Source organism: Bombina bombina, chromosome 3, assembly GCF_027579735.1.
Source record: "Bombina bombina isolate aBomBom1 chromosome 3, aBomBom1.pri, whole genome shotgun sequence".
In the NCBI taxonomy this organism is placed as follows: domain Eukaryota; kingdom Metazoa; phylum Chordata; class Amphibia; order Anura; family Bombinatoridae; genus Bombina; species Bombina bombina.
Window position 1 is genome coordinate 481,121,961 of NC_069501.1, and position 13,044 is coordinate 481,135,004.

Consider the following 13,044-nt stretch of genomic DNA (forward strand, 5'->3'; position numbering starts at 1 on the left):
TTACAGGCGTATTTTAACCATAATCTTGTAAGTGCATATTGTGTAAGCGCTTATATGTGTTATTAAAATTCTTTCACTTGAATCGGAGGATGCGCTTTTTCTTTTTTTCTTAGATTACATTACTCTTCATCTGGAGCACAAGAGGCAACAGATTAAAAAGCAGCACCCGGCACAAGTTTGCATAAAATAGGAAATCTGCCTGCAGCGTCTAGTATCTCCTTGAGATCCACTAACAAGGAAAGGAAATGAACTCAAGTGAGCTGTGATAAAACATAATAATATCAATCTGGACAGACCCACCTTTTTTATTTCAGGTTGTATATCTTCATATTAATTAAGGAATATTATATACAGTATAGAATTTTTTATATGTGTATACATATTGGTTTATATATGAGCCTAATCTTATTCAAGTGTCAATAAGTTGCTCATTATACCTTTGAGCTTTATATAAGTAACAATTATTCTTACTTACTGTATACATCTAATTGTATATTATTTGGGATTATCTGTGTGACCTACGTAGAGCGCCTATATATTTATCTTGTATTATGTATAATTGTAATGGTCATTTTGTTTGAGATTAGGGAAACAGTTTGGACATAACATCACAGAAACCAAATAAATGTGTTAAGTATACAGAAAAACCACTTGCACACTCACCCAAACCAACTCTCGCTCACTACCGCTCTCTCACTATCTCACACTACCACTAACTCACTATCTCACACTAACACTAACACTAACTCACACTACCACTAACTCACACTAACACACACTACCACTAACTAACTCTCACAATAGCACTAACTCACTCTCTCACAATAACACTAACTCACACTACCACTAACTAACTCACACTAACACACAATACCACTAACTCTCACAATAACACTAACTCACTCTCTCACAATAACACTAACTCACACTACCACTAACTAACTCACACTAACACACATTACCACTAACTAACTCTCACAATAACACTAACTCACTCTCTCACAATAACAGTAACTCACACTAACACTAACTCTCACAATAACACACTAAATCTCTCTCCTCTCTAATGTCCCAAAACCCTCCAGCAACATAGTCAAAGAACCCATGCTTGTGGCGTGCTTATATACCCTATGTAAATGTTTAATGATGTACCGGTTTGCATGGTAAATTATGTCCAGGTGTGCTTTGTTAGTAATTAGTATGTGTGCAATGTGTATTAGTTATGTGAATTTGCGCATGCTCATATTGAGTTAGTATTTGTGGAATGTGTATAATGCAATGATGTCATAGTGATCGTTTTGCATAACATTGTCCAAAAGTATTACGTGTAAATATAAATGTTGATTTGTGATTGTGTCGTATTTGTGAAGTGTTGTAAATGTTTGTTTGTACTGATATTCCGTAATGTTAAATGTTTTGTTTGTGTATGAGTGTGCAATTGTTTTTTCGTGTTGTTTTGTTCAGTGTTGCAGGATCATAAGGTATATCTGTATTCCTCGTTTAGTGTAATTTTTTAAAAAAATATTTATTTCCGATTGTGAATGTGTAATGCATCTGTGCTATGTTGCGTGATTGTTGTTAGTACATTTGCTGAGTGTTTTTGTTGTGCATTATGTGGTATACGTAATATGACAGAGCAGTGCGTATTTCTCGCGAGATTGAGTGTTAGCTGAAAAATGCGTGGTTCTTTGATTTCTCATTGATCTCTATGGGAGACTGTTTAACGCAGGCGTTAATACGCGTATAAAATAAATGCGGTAGTCGTGTTACCGTGACGCGTTAGGAGGTTGTTTCGAGACTCATAATACCTATGTTAAGAAAAGTGCGCTAAGGAAATAAAAGACGCGTAACTAACGCACCCCTTCTAACGCAAAACTCGTAATCTAGGCGAAAAGTAGTAAAAACAGTTGAGGGACAGATGGTCTATACCTTTTCCCTTAGAGTGGCTGTATATCCCCATTGCTCCCCCCTTTTTACAGTCTATACCCGATACCAGCATTGAAAGTGACAGAACATACAGTTTATTAGAAATTTGCGCTCAAAGTGGTTGTGCTCAGTTACACATAGCACACGTTAAACTCTGCAATCAGGAATCAGACGACCCATGTAAAGGGGAATACCTGTCTGTAGCTACATAAACAGGCCAAGACTTTATTGAAGAGCTAGTAAGGACAACTTACACTCAAGGGTCATCGGAAGCTAAAACAAGTGTCATTTCCCCGCATATCGCCAAAATGGCGGTGAGAAATAAACCCAAAGGGGATAAAACCACAAAGACAGTAGACCCTGGAGGGAACAAACTTAATGCCTTTTTAAAACCCATGAAGGAGTAAATGCTGGTATCATGGATACAACTATGCCGGATAGTGCAGACAGATTAGACTGCATCCTACAAAGTGCAGAAGATCAGGTTACACCAGTCAATAAAGCAGACCTCAGTTCCCTGCCCACAAAAGATGATCTCACTTATTTCCTGGCTTAAGTTAATAAAGCTATAAAGGATGGATTAGCAGAAGTGAAACATGAGGTTAATGCATTGGGACATAGAGTACTCCAGCTACAAGAGCAGGTTGAAGAGACGTCTAAAACCTCAGACAACATGGCAATGGCGATAGAACAGCAGAACACTGCTATACTGCAATTGCAAGCGCAAGTTGAAGACCTCAACAATAGAGGTCGTCATCAAAATCTGCGCATCAGGGGTGTACCTTAAACTATCCAACCTGCCCAGATACCGACATATCTTCAAAATCTGTTTAAACACCTTCTAGAACTGAAAACAGATGACAACATACTGATAGACAGGGCCCACAGAGCTTTAAGATATAAACCTTCCCCGTCAGCCCCTCCCAGAGATTGTCCTATGCTGTCATAAAATCTCGGATAAAGAAAAGATACTGCAAGCAGCGAGAAAGAAGTCGCTTAATGTTAGCAAAGCGCAAAGAGGCATGATATCTAACCCTCCATCTCTCAGAGCTGGACATCCCATACAGATCGGGGTTACCATTTGCTATAAAAGTTATAAAGGAGGACAAAACTTAAACTTACAGGGACTCTGAGGACTTGGAAGTCTTTTGCAAGCAGTTAGAAATACCTCAGCCATCACTCCCATCACTGAAAGACAACACTAAAAGTGGTAGAAACCAAAAGAACCTCCCACCTAAACCACAATGTCCAGAATGGTCATCAGTCCCTAAGAGAAGAAAGAACACAACAACATCTACTTCAAACCAAAAGGGAGGTGATGTTTGGCCATTCACAAGTGAACTGCTGCCTGAGAGGGCACAAGAACTCATTATGTGTTACAGGTTCAAGTTTGTATTTAGTATGTAGTTTATAGTATTCGATGTGGTATTGTATTGTTTTGTTATATAGCTAATATGATACCCCCCCCCCCCGACATGATTCGTCCCCGAGGCGAGGCTGGTTGGTATCCGGCCAGATGCTTGACAACTCCATACCTGTAGTATTAAGGTTACTTGTACTCTTATTTCCAGGGTTGCAACACATCTCAATTTTTTAACTAAGATGGAACAAACAGTGGTTGCTGTAATTACCCGGAAAACTGTTTTAATTATGTTTTGTCTAGTGGTTAATTTTGTTTTTCTATTTGTCATCATTGTTACATCAATTAAAGCATTGCCATGTCATCTCATCTCTTGTCTTCCTCCCTGTTTTCTACCTTTCTCCTGGTTTCCTTGTAGGGGCATATAACACTCTCGTCTGCTCATCAACATTGGGTAAGATCCATGCTACATATGCAACTTATACACCCACACACTCACTTATGACTGAGACAACACTTAGTGTCACAAAACACGAAAGGACTTAATTCGCCCACAAAGCGATCAATAGCTCTTCACAGCTTTGCTAAACATAACAATTCAAATATCTTTGTACACGAAACTCATTTATTAATGACGGCTGAACCAAAATTTTCTTCCAAGATTCACCCCTTTAGTTTCTTTAACTCCCACACCACCTAAAAAAATGGAGTGGGCATTCTCATACATAAAAAATATTCACTTTAATCTGCAGAATAAAATAACAGACGAGGACGGAAGAATAGGCACCCTAATAGTCCAATTACCCTGGTGAATGTCTATGCCCCAAACAACAATAAATCTAGATTTTTCCTACAATTATTCAAACTGGTTTCTGACAACAAAAAAGGAACACTGATACGTAATATGACAGAGCAGTGTGTATTTCTCGCGAGATTGAGTGTTAGCTGAAAAATGCGTGGTTCTTTGATTTCTCATTGATCTCTATGGGAGACTGTTTAACGCAGGCGTTAATACGCGTATAAAATAAACGCGGTAGTCGTGTTACCGTGACGCGTTAGGAGGTTGTTTCGAGACTCATAATACCTATGTTAAGAAAAGTGCGCTAAGGAAATAAAAGACGCGTAACTAACGCACCCCTTCTAACGCTCCCCTTCTAACGCAAAACTCGTAATCTAGGCGAAAAGTAGTAAAAACAGTTGAGGGACAGATGGTCTATACCTTTTCCCTTAGAGTGGCTGTATATCCCCATTGCTCCCCCCTTTTTACAGTCTATACCCTATACCAGCATTGAAAGTGACAGAACATACAGTTTATTAGAAATTTGCGCTCAAAATGGTTGTGCTCAGTTACACATAGCACACGTTAAACTCTGCAATCAGGAATCAGACGACCCATGTAAAGGGGAATACCTGTCTGTAGCTACATAAACAGGCCAAGACTTTATTGAAGAGCTAGTAAGGACAACTTACACTCAAGGGTCATCGGAAGCTAAAACAAGTGTCATTTCCCCGCATATCGCCAAAATGGCGGTGAGAAATAAACCCAAAGGGGATAAAACCACAAAGACAGTAGACCCTGGAGGGAACAAACTTAATGCCTTTTTAAAACCCATGAAGGAGTAAATGCTGGTATCATGGATACAACTATGCCGGATAGTGCAGACAGATTAGATTGCATCCTACAAAGTGCAGAAGATCAGGTTACACCAGTCAATAAAGCAGACCTCAGTTCCCTGCCCACAAAAGATGATCTCACTTATTTCCTGGCTTAAGTTAATAAAGCTATAAAGGATGGATTAGCAGAAGTGAAACATGAGGTTAATGCATTGGGACATAGAGTACTCCAACTACAAGAGCAGGTTGAAGAGACGTCTAAAACCTCAGACAACATGGCAATGGCGATAGAACAGCAGAACACTGCTATACTGCAATTGCAAGCGCAAGTTGAAGACCTCAACAATAGAGGTCGTTATCAAAATCTGCGCATCAGGGGTGTACCTTAAACTATACAACCTGCCCAGATACCGACATATCTTCAAAATCTGTTTAAACACCTTCTAGAACTGAAAACAGATGACAACATACTGATAGACAGGGCCCACAGAGCTTTAAGATATAAACCTTCCCCGTCAGCCCCTCCCAGAGAGATTGTCCTATGCTGTCATAAAATCTCGGATAAAGAGAAGATACTGCAAGCAGCGAGAAAGAAGTCGCCTATCACATTTGGAGAAGATTCAATTCAGGTCTATGCAGATCTCAGCGCCTTAATGTTAGCAAAGCGCAAAGAGGCATGATATCTAACCCTCCATCTCACAGAGCTGGACATCCCATACAGATGGGGGTTACCATTTGCTATAAAAGTTATAAAGGAGGACAAAACTTAAACTTACAGGGACTCTGAGGACTTGGAAGTCTTTTGCAAGCAGTTAGAAATACCTCAGCCATCACTCCCATCACTGAAAGACAACACTAAATGGTAGAAACCAAAAGAACCTCCCACCTAAACCACAATGTCCAGAATGGTCATCAGTCCCTAAGAGAAGAAAGAACACAACAACATCTACTTCAAACCAAAAGGGAGGTGATGTTTGGCCATTCACAAGTGAACTGCTGCCTGAGACGGCACAAGAACTCATTATGTGTTACAGGTTCAAGTTTGTATTTAGTATGTAGTTTATAGTATTCGATGTGGTATTGTATTGTTTTGTTATATAGCTAATATGATACCCCCTCCCCCCCCGACATGATTCGTCCCCGAGGCGAGGCTGGTTGGTATCCGGCCAGATGCTCGACAACTCCATACCTGTAGTATTAAGGTTACTTGTACTCTTATTTCCAGGGTTGCAACACATCTCAATTTTTTAACTAAGATGGAACAAACAGTGGTTGCTGTAATTACCCGGAAAACTGTTTTAATTATGTTTTGTCTAGTGGTTAATTTTGTTTTTCTATTTGTCATCATTGTTACATCAATTAAAGCATTGCCATATCATCTCATCTCTTGTCTTCCTCCCTGTTTTCTACCTTTCTCCTGGTTTCCTTGTAGGGGCATATAACACGCTCGTCTGCTCATCAACATTGGGTAAGATCCGTGCTACATATGCAACTTATACACCCACACACTCACTTATGACTGAGACAACACTTAGTGTCACAAAACACGAAAGGACTTAATTCGCCCACAAAGCGATCGATAGCTCTTCACAGCTTTGCTAAACATAACAATTCAAATATCTTTGTACACGAAACTCATTTATTAATGACGGCTGAACCAAAATTTTCTTCCAAGATTCACCCCTTTAGTTTCTTTAACTCCCACACCACCAAAAAAAATGGAGTGGGCATTCTCATACATAAAAAATATTCACTTTAATCTGCAGAATAAAATAACAGACGAGGACAGAAGAATAGGCACCCTAATAGTCCAATTACCCTGGTGAATGTCTATGCCCCAAACAACAATAAATCTAGATTTTTCCTACAATTATTCAAACTGGTTTCTGACAACAAAAAAGGAACACTGATACTGGGGGGCGACTTAAATATCACTTTAGATCCCAAGCTAGATGCTTCCACAGCTAACCCACTAACACAAACAAGGCCACCAAACGGGGTCCTCAACTGTTTATCACAGTTAGGATTAATAGATATCTGGAGAGTAAAACACACATTACAAAGAAATGACACCTTCTACTCCCACCCATGGTCAGTTTACACATGGATAGACTACCTGATGATAGACACGAACCACCTTTCTTTAGTCAAAGATTCTGATATCCAACTAACCCCTTGTTCTGACCATTCATTAATATGCATTGACTTACAATGGCCCAACCATCCCGTCACTCCATTTATTTGGAGAATGGACGATTCCCTTCTACATTACCCGCCCACTATAGAAGCCCTCACAAAGTCTTTGCAAGAATATTTCCTCATCAATGCCACCCCTGGCACCAACCCAGGCATCATTTGGGAAGCTCATAAAGCGGTCTTGAGAGGGGAATGCATTAAACACTTTGCGTTCAGGAAGAAAACATACAACTGCACAATTGAAGCCCTGACCACTCAGCTTAACAAATACATAAAACTACACCTTCAGACCTCACAACATTAAAAAAATTATTAGGGACCAGGCAAAACCTCAAAAACATATTAGCAAAAGAAGTCCAAAGACGGGCCCTTAGTGTCAGGAAATTATACTCATATGAAGGTAATAGATCAGGTCCCCTCTTAGCCAAGCTCTTAAAAGCTCAAACTTTTAAATCTCAGAAACACAAACTAGCTACAGCAGATAACCAATGCATATATGATAGTAAGCAGATAGCTAACCATTTTAGCACATTTTACTCCAACCTGTATAATCTCAACACAAAGGGCGCATTTGAACAACTGGAACAAATGCGAGAATATATAGGAAAAGCGGACTTACCTAAATTGCAGTCCTCTCAGAGGGATACCTTGGAAACACCAATATCCCTCACTGAAGTGCTTAACGCAATTTCAGGGCTTACCCACAGGTAAAAGATGGCTTTTCAAGCGCATACTACAAATCATTTAGAAGCCTTCTGGCCCCACACCTGTTGCACTTATTCCACGAGTTGGATGACAATTAGTCCCTTACCCAGGAAATGTTAGTGGCACACATTTTGTTAATTCCAAAACCAAACAAGACTACCACAGACCCGGGTAACTACAGACCTATCTCCCTCCTTAATACAGATGTCAAAATCCTGGGCAAGATACTAGCCAACCGAATCAATAAAATACTACAAAGCCTTATCCACACAGACCAAGTTGGCTTTGTCCCTGGAAGGGAGGCAAGGGATAATACCATAAGGGCGATCACCCTGATCTCTTACCTCAAACTTAACAAAATTCCATCAGTCCTTATGGCGACAGATGCAGAAAAAGCATTCAATCGCATAAATTGGAAATTCTTAAAAGAAACTTTACCGTCAGAAGGATTTGGCTCCTAAATGATATCACGCATATTTAGCCTATATGCACATCCCACAGCCAAAGTCAAAGCGAATAAAATGCTGTGTGACTCCTTCCACATGTGAAACGGCACGAGACAGGGTTGCCCCCTGTCACCCATTTTGTTTATCCTTTCCATAGAGGTTTTGGCTGCTCTTGTCAGACAAAATCCTGAGATAGAAGGAATTACCATCGGGCCAAATAATTTCAAAATAGCCATGTATGCGGATGACATACTGTTCACAATTTCAAACCCTCTTTCCTCCATCCCAAAAGTTCGGTAGATTATCAAATTTTTCAGTCAATAAACAAAAATCGGAGATGTTGAATATATCCCTTCCACTAAGTACCTTCCAATCTATTGCAGCCATTTGCCCCTTAAACTTAAAAAAAAACAATCCCTAAAATACTTAGGCATTCAGCTTTCACAGAGCATCCCACAACTCTTTGATGACAGCTACCTCACACTTTCCCATAAGATACAACAGGACTTGCATGCATGGGCGGCCAAACCAATCACATGGTGGGGATGCACAAAGTGTGTAAAAATGACTACTCTGCCCATGATCTTGTACCTGTTTTAAACACTCCCCATCCCTAAATGGTGGATGCGGAATCTGTTGGCGCTCTACAAATAACCGATAATAATAATAATGTAACAACTGCAGAAACACATTCATTTATTTATAGGTGGAAAAATTAGACCAAGGATCTGTAGAGATAGTATGTATAGGGCATACGGAAATAGAGGGTTGGGCTTACCTTGCATAGCAGATTACCTTGATGCAATAACCCTTCAACATTTGTTGTACTGGCATAGATCCAAGGACTCTAAGGCATGGGTAGCGATAGACTCATGTCAGAGAGAGAGAGTGCATATCTGTGAGTCAGATAGCCTGCCCTCAGCATGGCTTACATATAGGTAATACAAGCATATGTTTGGTCTAAACTAAAAGTATTACTAGTGACTACATGATTTTTAAATGTACTGGCCATTTTAATGCATTTTTGTCTATTTCTATTGACGCAAAGATGTAAAGCTGTAATGATAGGGCTGGGGACACTAGCTGATTATATATATATATTTTTATATATTCCTCAGACATACAAAATCAGAAATATTTTGTATGCCTGAGGAAGGGGCTAAACCCCCGAAAACGTTCACATATTTGGAATAAATGTCTGAAAAGTCCTGGCGAGTGCACTCTCTTCTTTGTTCTATATCATATATATATACATAAAAATTTGATTTCATATTGAATTTGAGACTGTGAGAAGCCACACCCAAGACATGCCCCAAGACACACCTTCTCCACCCCCATTTAAAAAGTGTCCAGGAATCTTCTGGGCAAAAGGTGGCAACCCTAATCCCACCCCCTGATCCCTCCCAAACAGCTCTCTTCCCTCCCCCACCCCACAATTGTCCCCAATTGTCTCCCAATATATAAAAAAAAAAGTGTGTGTGTGTTTTATAAAAAAAAAATATATATATATTTTCTGCAGTGTAGGATCCCCCTTACCACCCAACCTCCCTGAGGCCCCCCAAACAGCTCTCTAACCCCCCTCTCACTATTTGGTGCCATTTTGGGTACTGGCAGCTGTCTGCCAGTACCCCCTTTTCAAAATAATGTGCCCATTACTTATATAAATATTTATTTTTCTGTAGTGTAGCTGCCCCCTCAATACCTCCTCCCAGATCCCTTTTTTAAAACATAATTTCCCCCCTCCCTCTCCCTACACCCGCTCCCAACAAGACTTCAAGGCACATAAGTGCAGATCGCAGGTGCACACGCACACACGCATGCACACTCCCGCACGCACTGGGGACTGATCCGACACTGCTGGCCAGAAGTTAGCCAGTGATAGGCCGCCCACCCGCCTCCCTGCAGCTGCTCCTACCCACCAACGAGCTGTCTGCCAGTACCCACTTTTCAAAATAATGTGCCCATTACTTATATAAATATTTATTTTTCTGTAGTGTAGCTGCCCCCCTCAATACCCCCTCCCAGATCCCTTTTTTAAAAAATCAATTCCCCCCTCCCTCTCCCTATACCTGCTCCCAACAAGACTTCAATGCACATAAGTGCAGATCGCGGGTGCGCACACACACACACACGCGCACCCACCCCCATGTGCACTCCCGCACGCACTGGGGACTGATCCAACACTGCTGGCCAGAAGTTAGCCAGCGATGGGCCGCTCACCCGCCTCCCTGTAGCTGCTTCCACCAACGATCGGCACCATCGCTGGCCGATGCAGAGAGGGCCACAGAGTGGCCCTCTCTGCATCGGTGTACCAAAAAAAAGGTATTGCAGTGATGCCTCAATATCGAGGCATCACGGCAATACCTTTAAAGCTGATCACTTCCAGCTGCTTGAAACCCCTGAGGACGTGCCAGGAACATCCTTGGTCGTTAAAGGTATTTTTTTGTAGGACAATTCTGCCACGTCCTCGGTCGCGAAGGGATTAAACAACTTTCTAATTTACTTTTATCATCAAATTTACTATTTTCTTTTGTTATTCTTAGTTGAAGGCTAATACTAGGTAGGCTCATATGCTAATTTCTAAGCCCTTGAAGGCCGCCTCTAATTTGAATGCATTTGACAGTTTTTCACAGTTAGAGGGCATTAGTTCATGTGTTTTTATAGATAACATTGTGCACATGCACATGAAGTTATTTAAGAGTCAACACTAATTGCCTGAAATGCAAGTATGTCAAAAGATCTGAGATAAGGAGGCAGTCAGCAAAAGCTTAGATACAAGGTAATTACAGGGGTAAAAAGTATATTTCTATAACAGTGTTGGTTATGCAAAACTGGGGAATGGTAAATAAAGAGATTATCTATATTTTTAAACAATTACATTTTTGGTGTTTACTATCCCTTTAAGCATAATAAGGATACCTGAAGTAAATATACTAGGAACACTGAATTAGCAGTCTGTGGTACACTGCAGCTGATACTGAAACACAGAATGACCAAATAGGAAAAGAAAAGCACAACAGATATAGGAGGGGTGCAAATCTGTCAGACTCCACACAAAGTCTCTAATCCAAAATATCCAAGTCTAATAAAACAGCAGCACTAACCACTTCTTCATAATCCACGGATTTATTAAGACACCAAGGTGCAAAAAAAGGACAAAGCTTCAAACATGACTAAGGACTAGATGTCCAAAATGTTGTCCCTTTTTTGCACCTTGGTGTCTTAATAAATCTGTGGATTATGAAGAACTGGAACACAGAATGCCAGACCTCAGGACAAAGTCGTAAGACAATGTATCCCAGCTGAGTTAGACAAAAGGCCCACAACAGGGTATCAGTGAATGGAAAGCAAGTTTGAGCTAATACTGTGCATATACCAGAACAACATTATAACCTGTTAGAGATAAACCTAACTCTGTAAGGGTATGCACAAAAATATTGATGATTGGACATTGAAGCAAGAGCAGTCCTTCAAAACAGGGTGCTCAAATGATAAGGGTCCTATATTGGATCTGGAGTCAGAATGATGATATTACACGATACATTGTTTATGGTCCCAACGGGTAATCTAGTGTTCTACTAGTCCCAACAAATTCTAAAGCAGTGTGTACTAAGTAAATAGATAGTTCTAAACAGAAAGGTTTTCAGGCTGCAAATACTGGATATAAAAGTAATGTACTATAAAGGGATAGAAAGGTAAAAAAAAATAAAAATGCAAGGGTGCATTTCAATTTGAAATATAAACATATTTGCATATATTTCTATTAGCAAAATGCTTCTAGTAAAAGTCATTACTGTTTTTCAGGGAGGTTTGTATTTGATATTCTGAGTCAGTGAGTGAAGGTGATGGAAATGTATCTGTATTAACATAGTAGATAAGGTTGAAAAAAAGACTGAAGTCCATCGAGTTCAACCTATACAAATCTAAAATACTTACAAAAAGCTCCAGTTAAGCTTAAATAACCCCATTAAAATGTGACCCATTTAATACTAGCAATCATATCCATGAATTTTGTTTGTATACAGAAACTTATCCAGACTATTTTTAAATGTATCTATGGTATTGGCATTCACTACCTCCTTTGGTAATGAGTTCCACAATTTTATTGCTCTCACAGTGAAAAAACGTTTCCGTTGCAGGAGATTAAATCTCCTTTCCTCCAACCTTAAATTATGACCTCTTGTCAGAAACAATTTTCTTGGAATAAACAGAGCTTCTGCCATCTCTGTATATGGGCCTTGAATATATTTATATAAAGTAATCATGTCACCTCTCAAGCGCCTTTTTTCTAAAGAAAACAGACCCAGTTTGGCTAGCCTCTCCTCATAGGTTAATTTCTCCAATCCCCTTATTAGCTTTGTGGCCCTTCTCTGAACTTTTTCTAGTTCTGCAATATCTTTTTTAGCAATTGGTCCCCAGAACTGCACTCCAAACTCAAGGTGAGGTCTTACCAGGGCTTTATATAATGACAGAATTATGCTTTCCTCCCTTGAATCAATACCTCTTTTAATACATGCTAGTATCTTATTAGCCTTTGAAGCCGCTGCCCTGCATTGTGCACCCATCTTTAGCTTGTTATCTATTACTACTCCCAAATCCCTTTCCTCCTGTGTTTGGCTAAGTCTTGTCCCATTTAAAAAATACGTAGCCTGCTTATTTTTACTTCCAAAATGTAGAACCTTGCATTTTTCCGTATTAAATCTCATTTTCCATTCACTTGCCCATAGTTCTAATTTTAGCAAATCCCTTTGTAAAGACAGTTCGTCCTGCTCTGACCTTATGACCTTACTTAACTTA